Below are 25690 nucleotides of genomic sequence, written 5' to 3'. Positions count from 1 at the left end.
ATTTACGAGCATCCCAAATGAAATTTTAAATGACTCAAGCTACATGCCTCATTTTAAGGTATGTATAATGTTTTGATTTATATGCTTTGCTTTTTTGCTCCATTTATATAAATTGAATATGTCATCACACACACACACTCATGAATGCTATTTTGTTATGCAACATTAATTAGAATTTTTTTTTAATACCTATTACAAATAATTTGTAGGATTGTATTGGCGCTATTGATGGTGTTCATGTTCAAGCTTCGATTTCTCCATGTGACCAAGTGCCATACATTGGCCGAAAAGGAACACCCACCCAAAATATTTTGGCTATATGCAACTTCAACATGCAATTCACATTTGCATGTGCAGGGTGGGAAGGCACTGCCCATGACAGTAGAGTATTCTTATCGGCTTTCCGCAATCCTCAATCGAATTTTCCTAAACCCCCAAATGGTAATTTGTTTACCTACATTGCACAAATAATAATCCTAAATTATATCATAATCAATCATTCATTATAATTTTCCATTTCAGGAAAATATTATGTGGTGGATGCCGGATACCCACAAATGAAAGGATTTTTAGGACCGTATAAAGGTGAGCGGTATCACCTTCCACATTTTCGTAGAGGTGATGAACCGACAGGTCATAAAGAAATATTTAATCATGCACATTCTTCACTTAGGAGTGTTATTGAGCGCACTTTTGGGGTATGGAAAAAAAAGTGGAGTATTTTACGTGATATGCCAAGCTTTCCTTATGATAAACAGTGAAAATAGTTATTGCTACAATGGCTCTTCATAACTACATAAGAAGATATGCTCAACAAGATCTTGATTTTGATGAAAGTGAAAATTACTCAAGTGAAGACAACAATGAAGAGATGGAAGACAATGCATATGAAGAAGATGGTCCGGGAAGACAAGAAATGGAGATTTTAAGAAATACAATTGCACAAAGTCTAATGAATGCATAGACTTAGCATTTAGTTGCAAAGTTGTATTGACCTAAATTACATTTTGTGTAATGTTTCCCATGGACCATGGTGGGGGAATGTTTTGTGTAATATTCTCAACTCATTTGAATAATATTTAAGGGTTTAATGTAATCTTTTATTTGATCCAAGCAATATATAAGCAAACAAATTACAAAAAACTAAAATTGCTTATATAATTTGTAGAATTAATATACATATCGAGATAAAAGTGATGAATTGATAATTTAAACTAGTGTACAAGGACAATACATAAGAAATTATTTAATTTGGTATAGTTACATAATCATAAAACAAAGTTATGTATTTTAGTATCATCTTTTATCATCTATGCCCATTTTGGTAATTATACCAAACCAAAGCACTTTTTACTTACAATTTACCAAACACTCAGAAATTGCTTTTGGTTCAGACAGCACTTTTAAAAACAGTTTACCAAACACATCAGCTGCTTCCTCTCGCAGCAATATCAGAAGTGCTTCTTCTCGCAGCAATATCAGAAGTGCTTCTTCTCACAGCACAGCAATCCCAAACTGGGCCATAATTTCATTCCTTTGAAGCCTTTTTTCACACAACACTTTTATGTTGTTAGCTCAAGATAGAGATATACCTTATAATTTCATTCCTCTTAAGCCTAAAAGCTTGTCTTATTCAAACAACAGTGATAAGAAAAATCTGTTGTTTGATCATAGAAGACTGAAATTTTGAAATTCTCCCTCCCACTTGATAAAGACATTTCCCTCTCAAAATGGTCAAACCCTAATTAAGTCAAAAAAGTGATAACCATCAGACAACTAATTTAACGAAGTTGTGTTGTCTGATTATATGGGGAGTCACTTTTTTAATTTTTGTTTTTTCTTTTGGGGCCGTAACCACTTACCCAATTAATTTTAGCTTAAGAATTGTCCACTTACTCCACTAAGACCTTTTTAACCCCATTTACCCAATCTAACATCTATTGACAATATTGCCCTCATTTTAATTAATAAATTACACTCATCTCTCTCTCTCTCTCTCTCTCTTTCTCTCAACTCGTCTCAGACTCTCTTGGCAAAAGCACTTCAGCTTCTTCCCCCGGCCCCAGATGCCTCGACCTAACCCAGGCCTTCTTCAAGCCCATCCATGGTGTCGCCCCTCCCTCCTCCTCCAACGGCCAGACTAAGATCTCCGACATCGGTGCCGGCAACGTCGGCATGGCCATCGCCCAGACCATCCTAACCCAGTACCTCTGAAACTCATCCTCATTGACGCCATACCTAACAAGCTCCGTGGCGAGATGCTTGACCTCCACTACAGCCGGAGTTTGGGTCTGGGCTTTGCTCCGGGTCGGGGCTCTGACGTCGTCGTTCAGGCTTCTCTTCTTCTTCTTCCCCCCCCCCCCCCCCCCCCCCCCCTCTTTCTGGTAAAATGCGTAGGAGGCCTCCAATGGTTGTTGTGGTGGTTTGTTTCTCCAAAAAATTGGCCTATTTCAATATGGGATGTTGCTAGTAGTGATTGTTTTGTTTATTATGATTTGGTTGGGCAATAATAAGATCATTAGTGGGCAATAAAACAATTATTGGAAGATAATAATAAGATTATTGAGGGGCAGTAAAAAGATTATTGGGGGGCAATAAAATGTTTATTGGGGCAATAATAAGATTATTGCAGGGCAATAATAAGATTATTGCAGGGCAATAATAAAATTATTGGGGGGGGGGGTAATAATAAGATTATTTATTTGGATAACCCTACTAAAACTTTCAAAATTATAAACAACTTCATTTTTCATTAATTATTGATCCCTAATAAACTTGTTATTGGGGGGCAATAATATATTTATTGGAGGGCAATAATATGATTACTGGACATTATTAGGGGGCAATAAAAACAAACGCCAGAATCCGGTAGTCGGATTCAGGATTCCGGTGGCCGGTTGCCGGATTCCGCAGTCGGCCACTGGTCACCGGAGTCCGACAAGGTCTCCTATGACTTCTCTCTCTAAGTGACAAAGAAGGAGAAGACAAAATTGTCCCAAAAATAAATAAAAATGAATATAAAAAAAATATTTAATTGGGTATTAGGGAAATGATCTCTTAGAGTGTTTAGGTAAGTGGACAATCTCTTATAGTGTTTGGGTAAGTGGGGTTAATTAGCTTCAAAATTGGGTAAATGATCATTTCCGGTTTTCTTTTCCCTTTCAGATCTCCTAATTGCTCTCTCAAAACTTGTTGCTATCTTAACCTACATCTCTTGATTCTCTCTCTCAGCCTTAGCCTTGCCTCAAGCTCAGTTCACACAAATGAATCATTCCAAAACACAACACCTTTTCTAAAAGGACAATACAACAAGTTACCCGGTGACAAAATCATATAAATCGCTAACATAACAATTCAATATGAATTCTGACAGGAAGGTTTCGAACCGGGCAGGAAACTTCTTTTTCTTCTGGGGGCCGATTTGGAGCTTTTTCGGCCAGTTCCGACGCCGCCGCCACCAGCGGTTCTGGGCTTCTAGGATCGAGAGATTCAAGATGGGGGTCGGTGGTTTCTAGGGTTTCAAGGCTACGATTTTGGGGTTTCAAGGTTAGGGCTTCGTGCTGATAACGTGTTTTAGGAAAATGGTAATTGAGAGAGAATTGCTGTGTGTTCTCATTGATAATAGGGGCCTCTTTATATAGAGGATTACAATGCATGGAATCTGAATTGTACAAGGAAAAGTTATCATACATTGAATGGATATATCTAAGATTCTCTGAGATTATCTCTAATTAAATAACCTAGAGTTTGGGCCAGATACAATTTAGATTTACTTAAACAATTCCATCATTTTTTTCCTTATCCAATCACACTCTAAAAATCTTTATTGAATACCCCAAAAATTTCATAAACTGTTAAAAGTTTATATTGAATACACCCATAAAGTTTCACTAATTCCATACTAGCCTTCCTCCACACATGCTCTGCATGTGCAAGTAATTTTTTTTTTTCAGAAAATAAAAAAGAAAAGATAATGGAAGAAAATTGTTATTGCAGAGAGAAGTTAGTGGGAGAGAAAAGTGGGTTGTGAGATTTATTTTGTTTATTTTTATTAATAAAAATATAATTTGTAATTATTCTAATAACCCTTGTGATTTAATTAATTCTCAAAGTATTTTAATTTCTTAAGGTCATTTCTGTCAAAATTTTTAAATTTAACTAACAAATCCTCTTCCCTTAATAATAGTATAGATGCAATACAAAAAAACTAACCATTTCTATTTTTATGTGCTCAATACCCTTGTGCGGCCCAAGCCCAGCCATGAGCCCACTAATGCATCGCTCAAAGCATGACACGGTTAAACACGGGCTTAAACGACAAGGCCCAATGATTCCCAGTATAAATAGCCTCCACTCGATCATTCCTTTGTGAATCTGCCTAGGGTTTGGAATCGCGACGATGGACGAGATAATGATGTACGAGGACCTGTGGATGGACGAGGTCCTGTTTGTGAACGGTTGCTGCAATCCCAAGATGTCAGCGTCCGACTCACTTGCCCTATCCAGAAAAGATCGGTACCTTCTTCTTGTCTTCTTAGTCTTCCTCTTGTTTCGTTGGAATTCAGCAAAGAAATAATCCGCTATCCTCTTTCGTTCTGTCGTTCTGTGTCCTGTTATAGCTAGAAATTTATGCCTGATGAGCACCTTCCTCTGTTGTTGTTTTTCTCTAACGATGATTCGATGAAAATTTATGATCTGGGGAGCATAGATATGAGACCGGACTAGTATATTTTGTTTCAAGGAATGATATATAGTCTGTGACTTTAGCACCCTGATCTGTAACTTCAGAAGCAGGGCCCTGTGCCAACAACAAAAACATTGATTGCATTGTTTGCTCTTTGTGCAGACAGCGATGCTTGGAGTACACAGCTGGTACCGGAATTTGCTAAGCTTGGCATAGTATGCACATGGTTGAATGAGGTATGTGTTGTTTACCATACTCTTATCGACAACCAAAGGCCTTCGGGCGCTATTGATAAACTCTCTCATCTTATTTTGGGCAGCATGAAATGAGATTTTCAATTGATCCAACAATAGACATTCCGCGCATGGATGTCGCTAGCAGGGCTCAGGATTCTCTTGATGCTTTCATAAGCGGTTTCTCGGCAGAGACGGTAATTACAGCACATCCTCTGCATTGTTTTCTCATCTGATATGACTAATCAGCTATTCTTATTCTCTATGTTCAAGATGATTTAAGTGTTGCTGCTAACTCACCCAGATCCCTTGTTTTCTTTTCTTCTCTTTTGGCACACTTATTTCTCTCCTTTACTGCAACAGCATGTGAATAATACTTTTCGGCACACTAATTTCTGTTGAAAAATTACATTGGTGGAAAGCTGAGTTGAATTTACTCATAAAACTGCACCTAACTTGATCAATTTATGATGTTTTAACTCTTCTTCTTTTTTTCCCCTCCCCCTTTTTTCCCCTCTTATGAAGATGGCAGGCATTGAAAGTACTGTCGGGCGATTACGAGTTCATCTTTAGAGACTTTGAAGGCAAGATTAGTGAGGTGGGGGCATTGTATAATACTTTTTCCAGTTGCTTTTATGAAATTTTATTTAAGAAAATATTCAAAAGGTTTCTCTATAGATGTGTCAAGACAGTTAGATTTTAGAAATGTAGGTTTGCTTGTAATGCTTTTTGTTAGATATTAGACAAGTAATGGTGGCTTTTTATTTATTTATTATTATTATTATTATTTTGTACTCAAGAGTTCACTCTTCACCCTCTTCTAATTTTTCCGTTGTGTGCAGAATCCAGTGCGTGATCGCTTCAACCAGTTTGTTGACAAATATGAAGAATTCGTGAGTAACCAGGGGGGAAAAAACAGTTTATATATATCCTTTGTCAAGTACTGTTAGGCAGACACTTCTTTTCCAGCAGTTCTAATTTTTCACAATATAATGGGCGTGCAGATGAAGGTGGTTGGTCAGCGGTTCCCCTGTGAAATTAAACATAATGTAAGTCTTATTATTGTTATTGCGATTAATATTTTTTATTCCACCTTTCTTTTTCTGATCTTCCCATTTCAATGTCAAGTGTGAAATATGACTTTAACTTTATTTCGAATGAGTAGGAACATTGTATTGCTATTGTGGCAAATGCACAAATATATAGAATGATGGCGGGTCTCGTGTGGGAAGTAGTTATGTTCGATAATTATGATGTTCAACAAGAGCTCGAAAGTATGTTGGAGTTTTATGAGGGGCTTTCCGGATTTGAACATAATCCATACACTGATTCGGGGCCTGGACATGATGATATGATGGAACCAAGCAAATCACTAAATGATCAAATAGGCGAACTACAGATATGATAAACTCCGCTTTTATTATCCATGTTCAGTGCTTGATACATTTTTATTTGAGATTTTTACCTAGGCCTGGGATCGGTTTGGCTCGACTCGGGAATGGGCCTGTACCGAAACCGATACCGAGTTTATGATCGGCCCGGTTCGGTTTGGGATGCTGATGCGATCATACCGATCAGTGCCAAAACCGAATAGTTCGGTACCAATCGGTTTCAATAGTACTGTGAACCAAAGTTTTCAGAAACCTGAAAAAATGCAGTAGACCAGCAGTAGGCAAATTTGCCTGCCTTCCTAATTAGTTCTCCAGTGAAGTTCATGCACATTTCAGTCCAAAATGCAAATGAAAAGAGAACTTGGAACTACAAAAGACTAAAACAAGTGGATCATAATCATCATATAGCTTAGACAGTTCAATAGCTTACACAAATTGAAATCACTCAAATCAGTTGAGTAGCTTACACAAATTGAAATTCATTAGCCAAATGCCTAAATAAGTTCATGAAGAGTTGAAAACATAAAACTGAATTCTCTGAAACAGAAAACAAGTTACAGAAAGTCAGAAAACAAGAAAGAAACAGAAACGAGTTCTTATGAAATGATCACCATCAAACCATCCACTCGCAGTTTACCCATTGATTCAAACTGAGAGGTTTGAAGAATATGAGAGACTGAGAGAGTGAGAACAAGGCTGCTAATCGACTTGGATTCAAAACGAGGCTCTTAAATTCTTCACGGGAGATTCTGATTTGGTCTCTAATTCTCTATGAGATTCTGAGAGTCTGAGAGCCTTTGCTTTTTTTCGATGACACCGAGAGTAGGGATGGAGGCTGAGTTGTTTTAGGGTTGGGGTCGAAGTTGAATGGTGAAAACGCGAAGGAATTGGGAGTATAGGGCTGAATGATATGACAAGTCGTACCGAGGCTAGCGACAAGCGAAAACGCGAAGGAATTCGAGTCGGTTCGGTCAATTCGGTATGAATTTGACCCATACCGGTGCCGACCCGTTTACTATGATATCGGTACGGTTCGGATCGGTATTCCGGGGAGATGTTTGTTCATACCGACCCGATCGGTTTCGGCTCGGATCGGTCGGGATCGGTATTGGTTTCTCGGTGTCAAATTCCCAGGCCTATTTTTACCGCTTTTTATGTGACGATTTAACTTTGCGTATTCATTAATTATGTGACTCTAGCTGTTCTAGCCTTCTTAGGGATGGCAAAAATCCCCAGCGGGGCGGAGCTCCATTGGATACCCGCCCCTAATGGGGGGAGAATTCGGGGACAAATGGGGAATGGGGATGGGGATCCCCAATCCCCGCTATCTAAGATTGGGGATGGGGCGGGGATGGTATTGTGATCCCCATCCCCAAACCCTCTCCAATAATATATACATATATTTAACTTATATATATTTTAATTTATTTTTTATAATATAAATCACAAATATATACATTTACTACTTTACTTTAATAGCTACAGTTTTACTTTAATGGTGTTTTGACTTTTGCACTCACTGAATTATGATTTATGAATTTAATCATATTTTAAATTTATTTGTTGTAGATTTTGATTTTAAAAAAGACAATATGAGAAAAAATTATTTTATTTATTAAATTCTTATTGGGGATTTGGGGCGGGTTTGGAGGCTTAGTCCCCAATGGGGATGGGGACGGGGAATCCCCAACATATTTTTATTGGGGATTGGGGCGGGGATGGGGGTAGAAAATGACCCCGGGGATGGGGATGGTATTGTGATCCCCATCCCCAACCCGCCCCATTGCCATCCCTAAGCCTTCTGGATTGAAAACATTAAAGATAAACTAAATCCTTGTGTGTTTGGGAAGATAAAAATTTGGCGGTCATTTTGTACTGTAGATTTATAGCTAATGACATCTGAGAGATGTTTGAGGAATATATACCAATATACCATTAATTGTTTATGTTGTGCTTTTTTAAGAGAATTAGTGATGTGTTAAATGCAAGGTATAAAATATGGAATATCGAGGAAATGTTGACGGTCCAAAAAATGAAAACTTCGAGGAAATATAAATATTGGTAAATATTCATGAAAAATGACGGAAATTTAGAGAATCATGGAAATTTGAAATGAAATTTTAGAAGATTTTTGTTTGATCAATTATGTACTATATCTCGGAAGAAAAGGTTGAACCAAGATTATTACATAATGAGTTAGAGTAATTTAAAGTGAATACTAATATAGTGAGTTACTGACATTCTTGAAATATGATTTAATAATATTTATTATTATGAAACTTATTTTAATACTTCACTACTCCTCTACATAAATAATGAGTTTACTAAAAATAATAATTAAGAACTAATTTTAGTATTAACATACCTAATTTTTGTCATACAAAATTAGGAACACAAGAAATATTTGGAGCAAAAAATGAAGTTGTGGAAGATAATTAATGAGTTTAATGAAAATGTATTTATTTATAAAGCAAATTTTTTGAAAGGTTTAAACTCAGAATGGTTGGTAAATTTAATATTTTGCAAGTTGTTCCCTCGTTCCAACCGTCATTCGGGAGTTAGAAGTAACGCTTATCCATCCCGCGCGGCATGATTGAACCAGATGACACTCGACTCTTCATAATCGACGGTTTGATCATTCGTATCACCTCTTTATAGGCCGTCAGCGTTGATGTAACAGAAACTACATTGTTGATACTGTAAGTTCATATTGACCAGCGGCAATCTTTTCGTGTCTTCTCGGGTTTGAAATCTATGTCAATCATGCACATCAACCTCTGGGAGTGAAAGTTATAATCATCCATTTCACGGACTGTTGAAATTGGGAAGAAAATTAACGAAGCAGCGAAGAAGAAACCGAAACTAAGACAAATATAGAGACGAAAAGAACAAAGTGAAAGAACCATTGATGTCTCTACATTAAATCAGATTTATTATTTTTTGCTAGCAAGTTGGTGGACTCCACTCCATTGTCTATTTTTTCTTCTTTTTGAAGAAGCTTCATTGCCTATTATATTTAACAAAAAGATTGCGGTAGGTATTAGTATCAATAATGATACTGATTTGTGTTTGTTTTGTCTATTCTTTTGTTGTTTTTACATTTTCCAACTGTAGCTTTGTGTAGGATTTGTTGTCTCCACGGTAAGTATAGTTAGATAGCATCCTGTCCAAAGACTTACTGCATGAGTCTTATTGTTGTAGAGACAAAAAAAAAAAAAAAAAAAAACCGCCATTTGCAATAGGTGCAGCATGAAAATGCATGGATTCAAATTCAGGAATGGTTATCTCTCTTCCGACCTAAAAGAGTCAGATTCTCGTAATCATCCAAGGCCCCAATGATCTTTAAATACCCTGGCATTTTTCACCTATGGAAAAAGTTAAGAACCAAAAATGTGAATTGTAGGTGAGAAGCCAATATTGTAAATAAGTCATAACAAAACTAAACACCACAAGATGGTAATATAACAATACACTCATAAGTGTATGCCTTGTATGTTAAAGGAATATAGTATTTTTATTGACGCAAACTTTGTTTGGAGGTCTAAGCACAAAGGAAAAGGTTTTTATTCTAATCTGATCTTTCTTATGTCTGCTCCTGTATTGAGGCCTCCTATTACAGTGTGGCCATCTCTCTCTACTCTTATGTTGACTATACGCTCTTTCATTTGATTATACAGGTCCACACATTGCCCTTGATTTTGCTTTTGATGACTCAACATGCTATTAGCTATTTAGACAGACTTCTTTGGACTGTTCTGTTGCTTTCAAGGGAGAAAATGCCTGCCTCATGCTTTCCATTTCAAGAACTAGAACTTAGAAATAACTAGAAGATGCCTGCCTCATGTTATTGGGATGATTGAAGTTTAATCAGGTGGAGTTATTCGTAGATATTGTTCAAGTAATCGGTTTTATAGATGATAACATGATTGATCTTCTAATATTACCAAGTAGAATTTTTACGTAAAAATGTACAGATTTGGTTTGATTTGAACGTATTGATTTTGGTGGAGAGATTCGTGTAACACAATCATACAGCTAAAAAATTGAAAAGCTGTATCTAACCTCAAAGGGTATTTTAAAAAATCAAAATCTTGGAATTTAATACCAATAGAAAAAAAAAAAATCTATGTCAATATCAATTAATTTTGATTTGTCAGAACTATTCCAAGGATTGTCTTCAGTCTCCTGAAGACCTATCTCAATGTCCATAGCTATGTTTATAGTTACATTTACATTTTCTCCACTGAGGTAGTACATGAACACTTTAATGAATTAATTATTGCTAGCTAGCTCTAATTTTTTATTTTTTATAATTATTAAATTGCCAGTTACCCTCCTCATGGTCCAATCTTGGAGAAAGAGAAAAGATTCCAGTTCTCTAAAACTCAGAATGTGTGCAGAGAGTGTATTTAATCCGTTGATTAGCTAAAATTATTGTTTCTTGTTGCATATCCTTATCCTCTCAACCAGAAGGACGTCGTGAGGAATCTTTCAATTAATATATAATCTAGTGTGATACTGAAATAAATTTTGATCTAGTAAAATATCTCCATGTGGAGCTATCCTAAATATTCTCAAAGTGTCGGATCAGGTGGTGGAAAGATTTAGGGTTTGCCACAAAGCTTACATTTGCAAGAGGAGACAAGCTAGTGTACTGGTGGGTATGAGATACCCTCATTTACAACTATTTGAACAAAAATTTACAAGTATTTGAACCAAAATTACAACATTGAGAACAAAAGTTATCATATTCATTTACACTATTTACATATAGTTAAACAAAAATTACAACATTGACAATGAATTTGTTCAAAAACTTGTAAAAATGTCATAAGAGGTGTAATTACCATTATTAGAACTAAGATTACAACATTGACAACGAATTTGTTCAAAAACTTGTAAAATGTCGTAAGAGGTATAATTACCATTATTAGAACGAAAATTACACAAAATAGGACTCAAATTATAACTTTGACAACAAAATTTGTTCTCACTTTTGTAAATGTGGGTATGAGATACCCACCACTACACTAGAATTTCCTTTGCAAGAGACAGACTTGTGGAGTGCTATTTTTGGTCTGTGGCAACTTATTTCGAACCCCAATACTTGCTTGCCAGAAGATTTTTAACCAAAGTCATTGCCATCACTGTTATCATCGATGATATCTATGATGCATATGGCACCATTGACGAACTCACTCTTTTCACTGAAGCAATTCAAAGGTTAGTTTAATGGCAAAGTTAATTACTACTGTGCATCTTCATTAGCTTGTAGAGTTTTCAGTTAGATTTCTTTACCTTTAGTTACTTATACGGAATTTAATTTTGCGGGATTTGATCTGATCTATATCGGTGGGATATCAACTGCATGAATCAGCTTCCAGAAATACTGCAACTCTGTTACAAGGCACTTATAGAGTTTTTTGAAGAAATTGAAGATGAAATGGCAAAGGAAGGAAGATCATACCGAGTTCATTATGCAAAAGAGACGGTACAGATTTTATACTTGATCAGCGTCATCATTTTGTCAATTGGTATACCTTTTTAAAGAAATTATATATATATATATATATATATATATATATATATATATTTTATTGTTTATTACCAGATGAAAGCTCTATGCCGAGGTTACCTAAAAGAAGCTCAATGTTTCAATCAAGACTACATCCCAAGTGTGGAGGAGCATATGGAACTTGCACTTGTAACCTGCACATATCCAATGCTTCTAACTCTAGCTTTAGTTGGCATGGGCGGCAATGTAACAAAGGAGACCTTTGAGTGGATGTCCCAGGGGCCTAAGATTCTTACAGCTTCAGCAACCATTTCGAGGTGCATGGACGACATTGTTGGACACAAGGTAACAAAAATCATTGTTAATTGATCGAAGACTGTATGTATGTGTATAGCAGCTTGATCATTAAGTTTATATTAATTGTATCATTTCAAGACATAAGGGAAGAGGAAGTTAATTAGCTAGGAACAGAAAAAGGAAATGTATACGAAATGGCACATAGAACTGATTAATTAGCTTTCAATATACTCCTTCATTCTTCTGTCCACTCCCTTCTTTCTCCTCCCCCCCCCCCCCCCCCCCCCATCATTTCTGTCCATCATATTAAATGGCATATAGAACTAATTAAATGTATAATTGTTGAAGGAAAATCAACTTTGTGTGCCTTATCAAACTAGGATTAGTTTCATGTTTGTAATAGGAGAGAAGGTTCTAGAATTCCTAGTTCTATTCGGAATAGTTTTCCTTGTAACATTAGAACATGTACTTTGTAATCCCTATATATAGGGCTCCTATTCTCAATAATGAAACATACAATTCTCTCATCAATCTCTTTCAATTCTCTCATTCTTAAACACGTTATCAGCACGAGTTCTAACCACAAAAACCAAAAATCCAAAAACTGAAATTCTCTTCAACACCACCTTTTCCACCATTGCACCAAGCCCGAGCTAGCCTAGCCGCTGCTGCCCACCTGCGCACCCCTGCGCTGCACGCTGCCCCTGCAGCCCTTACGCACCCATGTGCCGCCTACTGCCTCTACAGCATCGCCGCACGCCTGCTGCCCTTGCAGCACAACAGGATGCTCGTTCCTGTGCAGATAAGCCTGCTTGCATACCCCAAAAAGTCTTGATCGGGACCTCAAATAGTAGAAAAGAATACTTCAATTCAGGGTTAATTCAATGATTCTATTCATCCCACAATGAGGGTATATATACAAGTACAAAGGAGTAGTCTAACTCTAATAGGAAACAATTTTTCCATAATTACATAATATCCTAATTACATACAGATTTACAGCGATTCTACACTCCCCCTCAAGTTGGTGCATAGATGTCTATCATGCCCCAACTTGTCGACTGAGTTGTCAAATACCTTTCTGGACACTCCTTTAGTAAGAACATCAGCTAATTGATCATCTGAGTTTACAAATGGAAAGTGAATAACCTTTCTGTCAAGATTTTCTTTAATAAAATGACGGTCAACCTCCACATGCTTTGTTCTATCATGCTGAACTGGATTATGTGCAATCTCATGGAAGCTGTATTATCACAATGCAAATCCATAGGCTTTTTAAGCTTGTAACCCAGGTCTTTCAAGACATTATGAATCCACAACATTTCACAGACTCCGTGTGCCATACCTCGGAACTCAGCTTCTGCACTTGATTTGGCAACAACTTTTTGCTTTTTGCTATGCCAAGTGACAAGGTTCCCTCCAACAAAAGTGAAGTACCCAGATGTGGAACGTCTGTCAGTTTTATCACCAGCCCAATCTACATCTGTGTATCCAACAACTTCCAATTCATCTTTTTTCTGAAATAGTAACCCTTTACCTAGCGCCATCTTCAAGTACCTCAAAATACGAAAGACTGCATCCATATGCTCTTCACTAGGACAATGCATAAATTGACTAACAACACTCACAGCATAAGCAATATCAGGTCTAGTATGTGAAAGATAAATCAACCTTCCTACAAGACGTTGATACCTTCCTTTATCAGTTGGAACTTGATCAGGATAGATAGCAAGTCCGTGATTCATCTCAATGGGTGTCTCGATGGGTCTGCAGTCCAACATCCCCGTTTCAGCAAGTAAATCAAGAACATATTTCCTCTGTGAAAGTGAAATCCCCTTCTTAAACCTTGTAACTTTAATACCCAAAAAATACTTCAGTTGTCCCAGATCCTTCATTTCAAACTCCTTTGACAAATACTTTTGCAATTCATTTATCTCTTTCGGATCATCCCCTGTAACAATCATGTCATCAACATACACAATAAGAACTGTAATCTTACCATTCTTGCGCTTGATGAACAAGGTATGATCAGAATTGTTCTGTCTGTATCCAAAGACTTTCATGGACTTTGAAAATCTTCCAAACCAAGCTCTTGGAGACTGCTTCAGGCCATACAACAACTTCTTCAATTTACACACTTTGCCAACGTCACTTGGGTAATTCTTAACACCTGGGGGCACATCCATGTACACTTCTTCCTCCAAATTCCCATTAAGAAACACATTCTTCACATCAAATTAGTGCAAGGGCCAATCTTTGTTTGCTACAAGTGAGATTAGAATCCGGACTGTATTAATCTTTGCCACAGGTGCAAAAGTCTCCTCATAATCAATCCCATAGCGTTGTGTATATCCTTTGGCAACCAACCTCGCTATGTATCTATTAATAGTTCCATCTGCATTAAGCTTCACAGTAAATACCCAACGACATCCTACAATCTTTTTTCCAACCGGCATAGGTACTAGCTCCCATGTTGCATTCTTTTGAAGAGATTCCAATTCTTCATTCATCGCCTTTGTCCATTTTGGATCCGTCAATGCATCCTGCACGTTACTAGGAATAGATACAGTAGATAATTGATCAACAACAAGTGCATGTGACCCAGAAATCCTATGGTTAGACATAAAATTATCTATAGGGTATTTAGCTTTGGCTTTGATATCTGGTTCATATTGTTTCTTAGGAATTCCCTTGGTAACCCTTTGTGATTTCCTAGGTTCGACACTTTCTAACCCAAAAGATTCATCAAAGTTTAGGGGTACCTGAGGAGGATCATTCTGACCGGGATCTTCAGTTGGTGATGTAGAAGGGGGAATATCTTGTGTGTGAGCTTCAAATACGTCTTGATTTTGATTCAAACTATCCAGAAAAATCATCTCTTCTGTCTCAGAATTCACAACACTCTATTCAGCAGTCGCGTTTTCTATTTTGAAATTCGCAACACTTAGTTCGGCAGTCGCATTGTCTGTTTCGGAATTCAGAATGCTCTGTTCGGCAACTGCATTTTCAGTTTCCGAATTTCTACCTTCAAATCTATCCTCCAAATTTTCCAAGTCTTCAAAGACATCAAAATCAATAATAGAATGAGGATTCCCTTCACAACCTCTCTCCCCCTGAAGGGAAGACTGAGAAGCTCCCCCTGAGTAATAAGGCTCGGATTCATGGAAAACAACATCAAGAGAGACATGTATAGTGCCAGTAAGAGGATCATAACATCGATAACCCTTCTGGAAGTCAACATAACCAACAAAGATACACTTACGGGCACGGGGATCAAGCTTGCTGCGTTGAGGCTTGGGAATATGAACATAGGCTATGCACCCAAACACCTAGGGCTCCAAATTAGGCATAAAAGGGATGGTCAAAACTGTATGAAGCTTCTAATGAGGATTCTGAAACTCAATCACCCGTGAAGGAGTACGGTTGATAAGATATGCTGCTGATTTTACTGCTTCTGCCCAATAGGACTGAGGTACATTCATGCCAAACAAGGAAGCACGAACAACTTCCATCAATTGCCTGTTCTTCCGTTCTGCTAAACCATTCTGTTGAGGAGTATAAGAATTGGAGGTTTGATGACGAATTCCATGTGATCGACAAAACTCAATCATAGGGCCATTCACAAACTCTCCACCATTGTCAGACTGAAACACTCTAATGGATTTTTGATACTGAGTTGCCACCATTTTGTGAAATTAGGTAAACATCCCAAATACATCACTCTTATTCTTCAGTAATGATACCCATGTCATGCGAGTATAATCATCAATAAACGTTATATAATATCGAGCTCCAGAAAGAGAAGAAATTTTCGCAGGACCCTAGACATCAGAGTGAATTTTCATAAAAGGAACAAGACTTTTATTAAGACTTGGTGAATATGAAACACGGTGGCTCTTGGCTAGTTAACAAATATCACAATTGAAATCCAAATCACTGAAAACAGAAAACAAATGAGATTGCAGCTTCTTAAGATAACTAAAAGATAGATGACCTAAAAGATAGATGACCTAAACGGCGATGCCATAACCATACAGCTTTCTTCACATTCTCTACCCCATTGATCTGATTAGCTTGCCCCAAAAGATGCTTCTGGTTCTCTCCAGTCTCTGTCAGATCCAGGTAGTACAATTTCCCCCTTCTAACACCATAACCAAGAATTCGCCGAGTCAGAATGTCTTGAAACACACAGAAAGACGGATAGAAAGTCATAATACATGCAAGAGCTGAAATAATTTGACCAACAGACAGGAGATTGTAAGCTAGTGATGGAACAACTAAGACAGATTCAAGGGTTAATGTATCAGATAAAACAATAGAACCTTCTCCGGTGACCGGAGTTGGAGTACCATCAGCAGTAGAGACAACAACTTGAGGGGAATGTCTAAGGTTTTTCACAAGATTAGGGTCATTGGTCATATTATCAGATGCACCTGTATCAATTATCCATGTATTATTCAAAGTAACCTTACCCTTCATACCTGATTGCGCTACGTTAGCGGAGGCATTGTCTAGACGCTCTTCCTCTATAGTAGCAATGGCGGCCTTGCCCAGATTCTTTCGTGGTTTCTTGGTGAAGTCCCACCAATTAGGGTAACCAATCACTTCATAGCACCGCTCCTTGCTATGACCTAATTCCCCACACACAATGCACTTTCTATTTGCATATGGATTTGGTTTACCTAGAGGACGACGTGAAGAAGGACCTGAGAAGCCTGGAGGAGGACCTAGTTTGCGTTGGACAGGCATAACAGAAGATTCGGTAGGTATCAAATGCCCCATAGCCTGTTTCTCTGATTGCACCTTGAGAATGTAAGCATAGCTCTGCTCCAAAGAGAATTTAGGTTCCTTGTGCAGGATTTCTCCACGCACCTGATCATACTCTAGGTCAAGTCCACTAAAAAACATGTGAACACGCATCCAGGATATCACTAAGGTCTCTTGAACTACAACTGCAACATTATCATTCTGAGAGGCCACCCTTTGATCAATCTCCTGGAACATCGCCACTAACTCATTATAGTAGGTAGGAATAGGCCGTCCATTTTGCTTTGCTTCAAAACACTTCTTGGTCAATTCAAAGATCCAGGTTTCATCAGAATCATCATAAAAAGTTTTCTCTACAGCTTTCCAAATATGTTTTGCAGTAGGGAGACGAATATACCGGTTCATAAGAGAGGACTCCATAGAGTCAATGAGCCAACTTTTCACCTTTTCATTGTCCGTGGCCCAAGCTTCATACTCTGTAGAATTTATGGTGGGTTCAGCCTTCACTCTGGTCAGATAACCAACTTTCCCTCGTGCTCCAATGTGCATCTGCATGAGAGGAGCCCATATGGTGTAGTTGGATTCATTCAAGACAACACTGTTAGGAACGCAGAGTTGTCTTGTTGGGTGGTGTAGTGGTGATGGATGACTTGTGAGGATGGCACCATTGCCTTCTCGGGATTTGACTGTTCGCCTTCAATTACAGGTCCGACCATTGAGGAATTTGGGATCTGAATTTTTTTTTTCAAAAAAAGGTAAGGTGATGGTGGTTTGGAATTCAATGGCGGTGGTACGCAGCGGTTTGTGGTTTTTTCGGGATTCAGGATTCAAAGAATGCAGTGCAAGTTCAAAGGATTGAACCTGCTCTGATACCAAGTAGAAAAGAATACTTCAATTCAGGGTTAATTCAATGATTCTATTCATCCCACAATAAGGGTATATATACAAGTACAAAGGAGTAGTTTAACTCTAATAGGAAACAATTTTTCCATAATTACAGGATATCCTAATTAAATAAAATCCTAATTACATATAGATTTACAACAATTCTACACAGATCAAAATCTTTCCTTCATCAAAGTTGTTCGTCTCTATCTCTTCTATCTGACCTCTGAATTTTAGCCTTATTGGAGTCGTTTTGAGACCGGTATATCAATCGAAGTGAGAGCTGTTCAGAAGCAAATCTGCTCCGAATTTCAACAAGTAAGTATTTAAATTAAAGTTCCTGCTTTTGAAATTTAAATTTCTTCTTTCTTTTTCTCGGGGACTTGCAACCTCTCTTCTTCTACATCCCATCTTTCTTATAACGTGGGTTTGATTCTTGAGAAAGTGGAATCGTGGGGATTCACGCTATACGAACTAAGAGCGTTCATAAACTACGAAGTAAGAGCGTTCGTGAGCATCGAAATATTAACGAACTAAGAGCGTTCGTAAGACTTCAGACTAAGAGTGTCCGTAAGCATCGATTTATGAACATGTAAACATCATTGTTTCGATCTAATCCAAAAATTCTTGGAAATCGATTTCTTGGTAGCTTCTTGGTAGCTTAGCTCAGAAATCTTATTATTAGTTTTCGTGGAAGCATTGACTCCGAAACTAACTTGTTCTTGTTTCATCTTTCAGGATGTCAAACACGAACAAACTCGATTTTGTTCCATTGGATTATGCAAGCAAAGGATATTTAGACTGGGCCATTGACATTGAGACCCATCTTACTGCCCAAGATTTATTGCATACAATCCAAGAGCTTTTTCCTATAGAAACAGCTCTAGACCCTCAAACTGAGAAAGATAATTCTAGGGCACTTGCCTTCATGAAACGTCACATGGATAGTGACCAACAGTTTGAGTTCATAAGTGAGGATGGCGCGCCATAAAGCTTTGGCAAGCGCTTCGCGAATGATATGGCAATATTCGTTACTCCATTCTTCCGAATCTAGAAGCAGAATGGAATGATCTTCGCTTCTCTGAATTTGACACTGTCATACAATTTTATTCGGAAGCTCACCGCATCAAAACAACGATGCGTCAGGCGACAATCACATGACCGTAGGAGGCGTGATTTTGAGGGACAAAGGGTTGGAAACCATGGAGCCAACGTTGGCCATGGTCATCACTTTCCAATGACACCAATCCTAGGGACTATGCATATTGCACCAATGCGCCTCAATCAAGGGAGAATCCTCTTTATGGTGTCTATTTCTGATTTGGAACGTCTGATTAATGGACCTGAATTTGCAATGTACCTAAGAAGATAGTCGCATCATGGTGATCAAGACATTGAGTTCAAAAAGACTTTAAATCTGGTGATGAAGACAAAATGCCGCAGATTTTTATTTAGAATAGTCTTTTATATTTCTAAGAATTATGCCTCAATCAATAAAATGACTTATTGGATTAACTCTTTCTCACCAGGCTCATCTAATTAAGTATGATGTCTAGGAAAGTAGCTTGAGATTAGTGGTACTTAAGTGAACCTTGCTCCACCGACATCTCTTCCTACTTTCCTGGTCATATTTAATTAGAGTTACCCAACGAATTGAGTGACTACAATTTGTCTAAAGTTTGATTTTTATTTTGGATTAGATTATGGTCACAAAACTTTGATGTAATCATTGGCTATTATTGATAAAGTATCGATTTATTTTATCTCATGTCATGGACATATTTTTCTAACTTTATTACTTCAAAGATATAAGAGCCAATGGTTTTCATGTGGAAACACATTGGGAGAATGGACAAGAGTTCCTTTGCATCACCTCTAATGACTACTGATATAAACGAGTCTTAGAGAAACTTATGTGTCGATCTAGTGGGTTGTATGCAACCACTATTCGAATAATTGAATCCAATCATGTTGTGAGAGTTGATTTATGTGATTCCGACACATATAGGCTTTGGCATGACCATTTGGGACATCCAGGTAGTGACATGATGATCCGTATATTAAAGACTTCACACGGACATCCATTTTTCAGAACGAAAAGAAGTAAAAATTGGATTTTGGACCCCGAAGGAGCTTCTGCGCCTCACGGCTCCGTTCACCCCCAAAACCGGCCTTCACCGGCCGACGCCGCCATCCCCCTGCGGCCCAAGAGTATCTTTGACGCTACCTATGCACCCATGACTCCTAATTTTACTTCTAAAGTCAATTGTGACTTCGTGGCTCAACCAAAATCCTCATTGGTTGATTCTAAAGCCCATTATTCGTTCTACAAAGCTTGCTTTTTAGCAAAATTACAATTGAGACCATCCTATGCAAAGGACACTAAAGAAAATATACCATTCTTACAAAGAATCCAAGGTCATATTTGTGGACCTATTCAACCATCTTGCGGACCATTTAGATATTTTATGGTATTGGTTGCTGCATCAACACGCTGGTCACGTGTCATGCTATTGTCCACTAGGAATGCTGCATTTGCTAAACTCCTAGCCCAGATTATAAAGTTAAGGGCTCACCACCCTGATCATCTTATTAAGTCTATAAGACTAGACAATGCTGAGGAGTTTACATAAAAAAACTTTTGATGAATATTGTTTATCCATTGGGATTGAAGTTGAACATCCTATTCCTCATGTTCACACCCAAAATGGTCTCGCAGAAGCCGCCATTAAATGACTACAAATGGTCGCTAGAGCATTGGTAATGCGCACCAATCTCCCTATTTCTGCTTGGAGCTATGCAATATTGCATGCAACTGTGCTTATTCATCTGAGGCCTACTGCCAATCAACCCTTTTCTACGTCCCAGATGGTGACTGGGTATGAGCCTGATGTCTCACACTTATGCATATTTAGATGTGCAGTTTATGTACCAATTGCGCCGCCACAACGCACCAAAATGGGTCCTCAAAGACGATTAGGCATTTATATTGGATATGATTCTCCAACTATTGTCCTCTATTTAGAACCCTTGACAGGCGATCTCTTTACCACTAGATTTGCGGATTGTCACTTTGATGAGACAGTCTTCCTGTCGTTAGGGGGAGATAAGAACATAAATGTTCAACAGGAACGACATGAATTGTCGTGGTCTGTCCCCACTCTGTCTCATCTTGATCCCCGAACCGCACAGTCTGAAATTGAAGTGTCGAGAATTCTCGTTTTTCAGAACGTAGCAGAATCGATGCCTGTTGAGTTTTCTGATATCGCTAAAGTGACGAGATCACACATACCTGCTGCAAACATGCCTGCAACGATTGATGTCCCTAAAATTAGAGGACATGACGCCATCTCAAGAGTATCTGAGAATGGCGCCAACGTCCCTTCCCTTGGTGACGTTGTGGCTAGGCCCACGACTCCTGCCAGGAAGCGCGGGAGGCCCATAGGTTCAATGGATTCTCACCCAAGAAAGAAAACGAGCTTGGCACAAAATAATCCATTAATCATCGATGTGAATAATCCATCTCATGAGAATATTCCGGATTATGGTTATGTCCAAGAGACATCATTGGGGGACGCTCCAATGCTAGAACCAATTCCTGAGAATAGGGAGATCTCCATGAATTACACTAGTGTACATGAGATGATGGATAGAAATTCTATGGCTATTGATGATGCATTTGCATATCATGTTGCAAAAGGAATTATAGAATATGATGATATCGAACCTCGCTCTGTCGAAGAATGTCAACAAAGAGTGGATTAGCCTCAATGGAAAGATGCGATCTAGGCAGAATTAGATTCACTAGCAAAGAGATAGGTATTTGGGCCTATAACGCAGACACCCCCAGATGTAACACCTGTTGGCCATAAATGGATCTTTGTTAGAAAGCGTAATGAGAAAAATGAGGTGGTTAGTTATAAAGCCTGCCTCGTGGCGCAAGGTTTCTCTCAACGCCCTGGAATCGACTACGAGGAGACGTATTCTCCAGTAATAGACGTTATAACGTTCCGCTACCTTGTCAGTTTGGTAGTTTCCAAAAAACTTGACATGCAGCTTATGGATGTGGTTACAGCATATCTCTATGGGGATCTAGATTCAGAGATATATATGAAGGTTCCAGATGGGCTTCAATTACCCAAATCAAGTGGCTCTAAACCATGGAGCGCGTTTTCAATAAGATTAAAATGTTCACTATATGGATTAAAACAATCCAGACGGATGTGGTATAACCGTCTAAGTGACTACTTGATTGGGAAGGGATATATTAACAGTAAAATATGCTCATGCGTGTTCATTAAAAGAACAAGTTTCAGATTTGCAATCGTAGTAGTTTATGTCAATGACATGAACCTAATTGGAACTCTAGATGAGTTAAAGGAAACTGCTAAATATTTGAAATCCGAATTCGAGATGAAAGATCTTGGGAAAACACGGTTTTGTCTCGGTTTAGAACTCGAGCACCGTAGTGATGGAATTTTGATCCATCAGTCTGCATATACTCAGAAAATCCTAAGGCGCTTTAATGAAGATAAAGCAAAGCCTGTGAGTACTCCCATGATTGGCCGTAGTCTTGAGCCCGGAAAAGATCTGTTTCGTCCAAAGGATGAGGACGAAGAATTATTAGAGGCCGAAGTGCCCTACTTAAGTGCAATAGGTGCATTATTGTACTTAGTTCAATACACAAGACTGGACATCTCATTCGCAGTGAACTTGTTAGCTTGACATAGCTCTGTGCCAACACGCTGCCATTTGATTGGTGTAAAGTCAATCTTTCGCTACCTAAGAGATATGATTGATATGGGCCTATTTTACCCTTTCAGAGAGAAAAGGAATGACGGAAAATTGGGACCGGACCCCAGAAGGCATATTGCCGTCGTCCAAGATTTTGCCATCGAAGGTGGCCGGCGTCCCCCTACTTCCCTCCATCAAAACAACAATGATGTTTCAATGGGTTTTGCTGATGCAGGGTACCTCTCTGACCCTCACAAAGGTCGCTCCCAAACGAGTTATGTCTTTATCATGGGAAGCACTGCGATATCTTGCCGTTGTCCAAGGTGGCCGGCGTCCCCCTACTTCCCTCCATCAAAACAACAATGATGTTTTGATGGGTTTTGCTGATGCAAGGTACCTCTCTGACCCTCACAAAGGTCGCTCCCAAACGGGTTATGTCTTTACCGTCGGAAGCACTGCGATATCTTAGAGGTCTACAAAACAGAACCTTGTTGCTATTTCCTCAAATCACGCAAAGATTATTGCTCTACATGTAGCTGTGCGTGAATGCATATGGCTAAGGTCTGTAATTAGACATATTCAAGGAAGTTGTGGTTTGAAGTCTACCACGGATGAACCTACATGCATTTATAAGGATAATGCAGCTTGTATTGAGCAAATGAAGTTAGGTTTCATCAAAGGCGACAACACCAAGCATATATCGCCTAAATGCTTTTATAATCAGCAACAACAAACACTTCTAAAGATTGAAGTGAATCAAATCCGATCAGAGGATAATGTAGCGGACTTATTCACTAAGTCATTACCTAAATCCACCTTCGACAAATATGTGAAGAGCATCGGATTGAGAAAGTTATCCGAACTCCCATGATTGTAGTAATCAGGGGGAGTTATGATGTCTACATGTTTGATCTCGAAGAGTGAAGGACGTGTTGTACTCTTTTTCTCCTCCTCGAGCTTGTTTTTTTTCCGACAGGGTTTTTCACTCGAGCAAGGTTTTTAACGAGGCAACAGATGAAGCATCACCACCAAGTTTAAGCGGCACAAAGGGGAGTGCTGAAGGAAAATCAACTTTGTGTGCCTTATCAAACTAGGATTAGTTTTATGTTTATAATAGGAGAAAAGGTTTTAGAATTCCTAGTCCTATTCGGAATAGTTTTCCTTGTAATATTAGAACATGTACTTTGTAATCCCTATATATAGGGCTCCTATTCTCAATAATGAAACATACAATTCTCTCATCAATCTCTCTCAATTCTCTTATTCTTAAACAATAATGTATTTACTAACCTGGAGAGTATCTTTCCATCATATATATATGTATAGTTCGAACAAGAGAGGGGGCACGCAGCGTCAGGCGTTGAATGCTACATGAAACAGTATGGTGTGTCGAAAAAAGAAGCATGTGATGTGCTTTAAAAGAGAGTCGATAGTGCCTGGAAGGATTTAAACTTAGAGATGCTGAAACCAACAGAAATGCCAATTCCAATCCCAATCCTTCTACCGATTCTGAACTTTGCACGAGTCATAGATGTCCTCTACAAGGTGGAAGATAGCTTCATGCATGTCGCACAACCAGTAAAAGATGGCATTTCTTCATTACTAATAGACCCCATTCAGATATGGTCAAGGAGTTTAAGACTCAATTTGGGAGAGCTGTGCTTAATTTAAAAGTAGTTGTAGCTGTAGCTGTGCTGTGAGAATAATCAGCTATGAAATTAAGTACTTGAATGTTTGATGAATTGTGTTTTTAAAAATGTTGTGAGTGCAAAAGTAATGTTTAAATGTTTGATAAACTCTTTTACAAGCGTTGTGAGTTTAAATAATGACTGACAAGGACATGAAGATAAAAATTATTGTACTCATGTATTTTGTTCAGAAATAATAATATTCATTACTTTATAATTAAATTATACTCTCATCCTTAATTTAGGTGACAAATATTGATATATAATATATATAGACAAACACATAGACACGCAACTATGTACAAGTGCCTTACATGTCTAATCCAACTAAACTTTTTCTGGTTGATAATTTATATTGCTAGTTTGACCTAACAGCTTTGCTAAACCTGTCTTCGATAAAATTCTCAAATCTATGGCTGTTGTTTCTGGATAAGAAACGGGGTGGTGGTGAGAGCTTCCATCTCCAAGATCTGATACTTGTCAACCATGAACAAAGGTTAGAGGGAAGACCAGGCTAGCCGACATTCGACCCTCCGATGCCTAAGTCAGATACATGTAAGAATGTAGATTAGGTAGGAGTAACTAGAGTGTGGTGGCTTACGTACCTTGAATGTGTGGAGACATGTATTTATAGTGTAGGTATGAGCTTGTCACCCCTTTGTTTCCAATGTGGGACTAGGCGTGGCCTACCCGATACCACAAGTGTATGGTATCGGCATCATCTTTGGGCGTTATCGGTATCATTTTAAGTAGCTAGTGAGCCTTGTGCTTCCGATTTTTGTGCCTAGGCGGTATATATACCAACAAGTCGCCCAAGTCCCCGGTCAAGAGTTATCTTAGGTGGGGAGTTTGTCATGGTAGAAATATCGGAAGTGCAAGGCAAGCATTCTCGGCACGTGACTTCCGTACAACCATTACCCCCAGTCCCCCAAGTCCCCAGCTAAGAGGAGTCTTGACTGGGGTGGTGATTTTGTTTTCCAAGTAGACACGGCACAAGCCATCATTGGACATTTGGCAAGAGTTTCTTTCTTAGGGTGACTAGTCCCCCGAGACCAAGGTCAGAGGGTTTAGAGCAAGGTCTGCTAGTATATGGCATCAGGTATGCTCGATATAAGGTGTACCCGATACACTTGGTGTCTGCAAGGATAGCCTTGGCTATGAAGCCCATTTTTGCATACGGCGATAGTAATAATTTTGGCGTGAAGCCGATAATGGTTGTAATGAATGTATCCGATAGTAGCTGGAATGTACGTGACGATATTGTTGTTGTTAAGCTTGGCACAGCCTTTTGTTTTGCATGTAGTGGCATGCAATCATATAATGGAGAAAAATGAGACATGGCAATATTGTATAATAGAGAGAAACCACGGTGATATCGTATCATGTAATGGGGAAATAAAACATGGCGATATCGTATAATAGAGAAAGAATGGTGATACCGCGTGTGGGAGAAAGATAACTCATGACGATATCATATAATGGAGAGATAACACATG

General features: G+C 38.4%; 1 long non-coding RNA gene and 1 pseudogene across 3 annotated transcripts; both read left to right on the top strand.

The window, feature by feature from the left end:
- The first annotated feature begins 4376 nt into the window (after window positions 1-4376).
- LOC112168969 lies at window positions 4377-6614 on the top strand. Of its 3 annotated transcripts, none has more exons than XR_002924480.2 (6): window positions 4377-4515; window positions 4847-4920; window positions 5004-5114; window positions 5443-5515; window positions 5760-5966; window positions 6083-6614. It is a non-coding gene; the product is annotated as an uncharacterized LOC112168969 (long non-coding RNA). The 3 variants fall into 3 exon arrangements; XR_005802024.1 differs by having other exon boundaries at window positions 4383-4920; window positions 5760-5810; window positions 5922-5966; XR_005802023.1 differs by having other exon boundaries at window positions 4383-4920.
- A 4084-nt stretch (window positions 6615-10698) lies between these two features.
- On the top strand, window positions 10699-24177 carry LOC112171259 (annotated as a pseudogene).
- The last annotated feature ends 1513 nt before the right edge of the window (window positions 24178-25690 follow it).

This window comes from Rosa chinensis, chromosome 6 (genome assembly GCF_002994745.2).
Source record: "Rosa chinensis cultivar Old Blush chromosome 6, RchiOBHm-V2, whole genome shotgun sequence".
Taxonomy (NCBI): Eukaryota; Viridiplantae; Streptophyta; class Magnoliopsida; order Rosales; family Rosaceae; genus Rosa; species Rosa chinensis.
The sequence above is the reverse complement of the archived record's forward strand: the minus strand, read 5'-3'. Positions and strand labels throughout refer to the sequence as shown.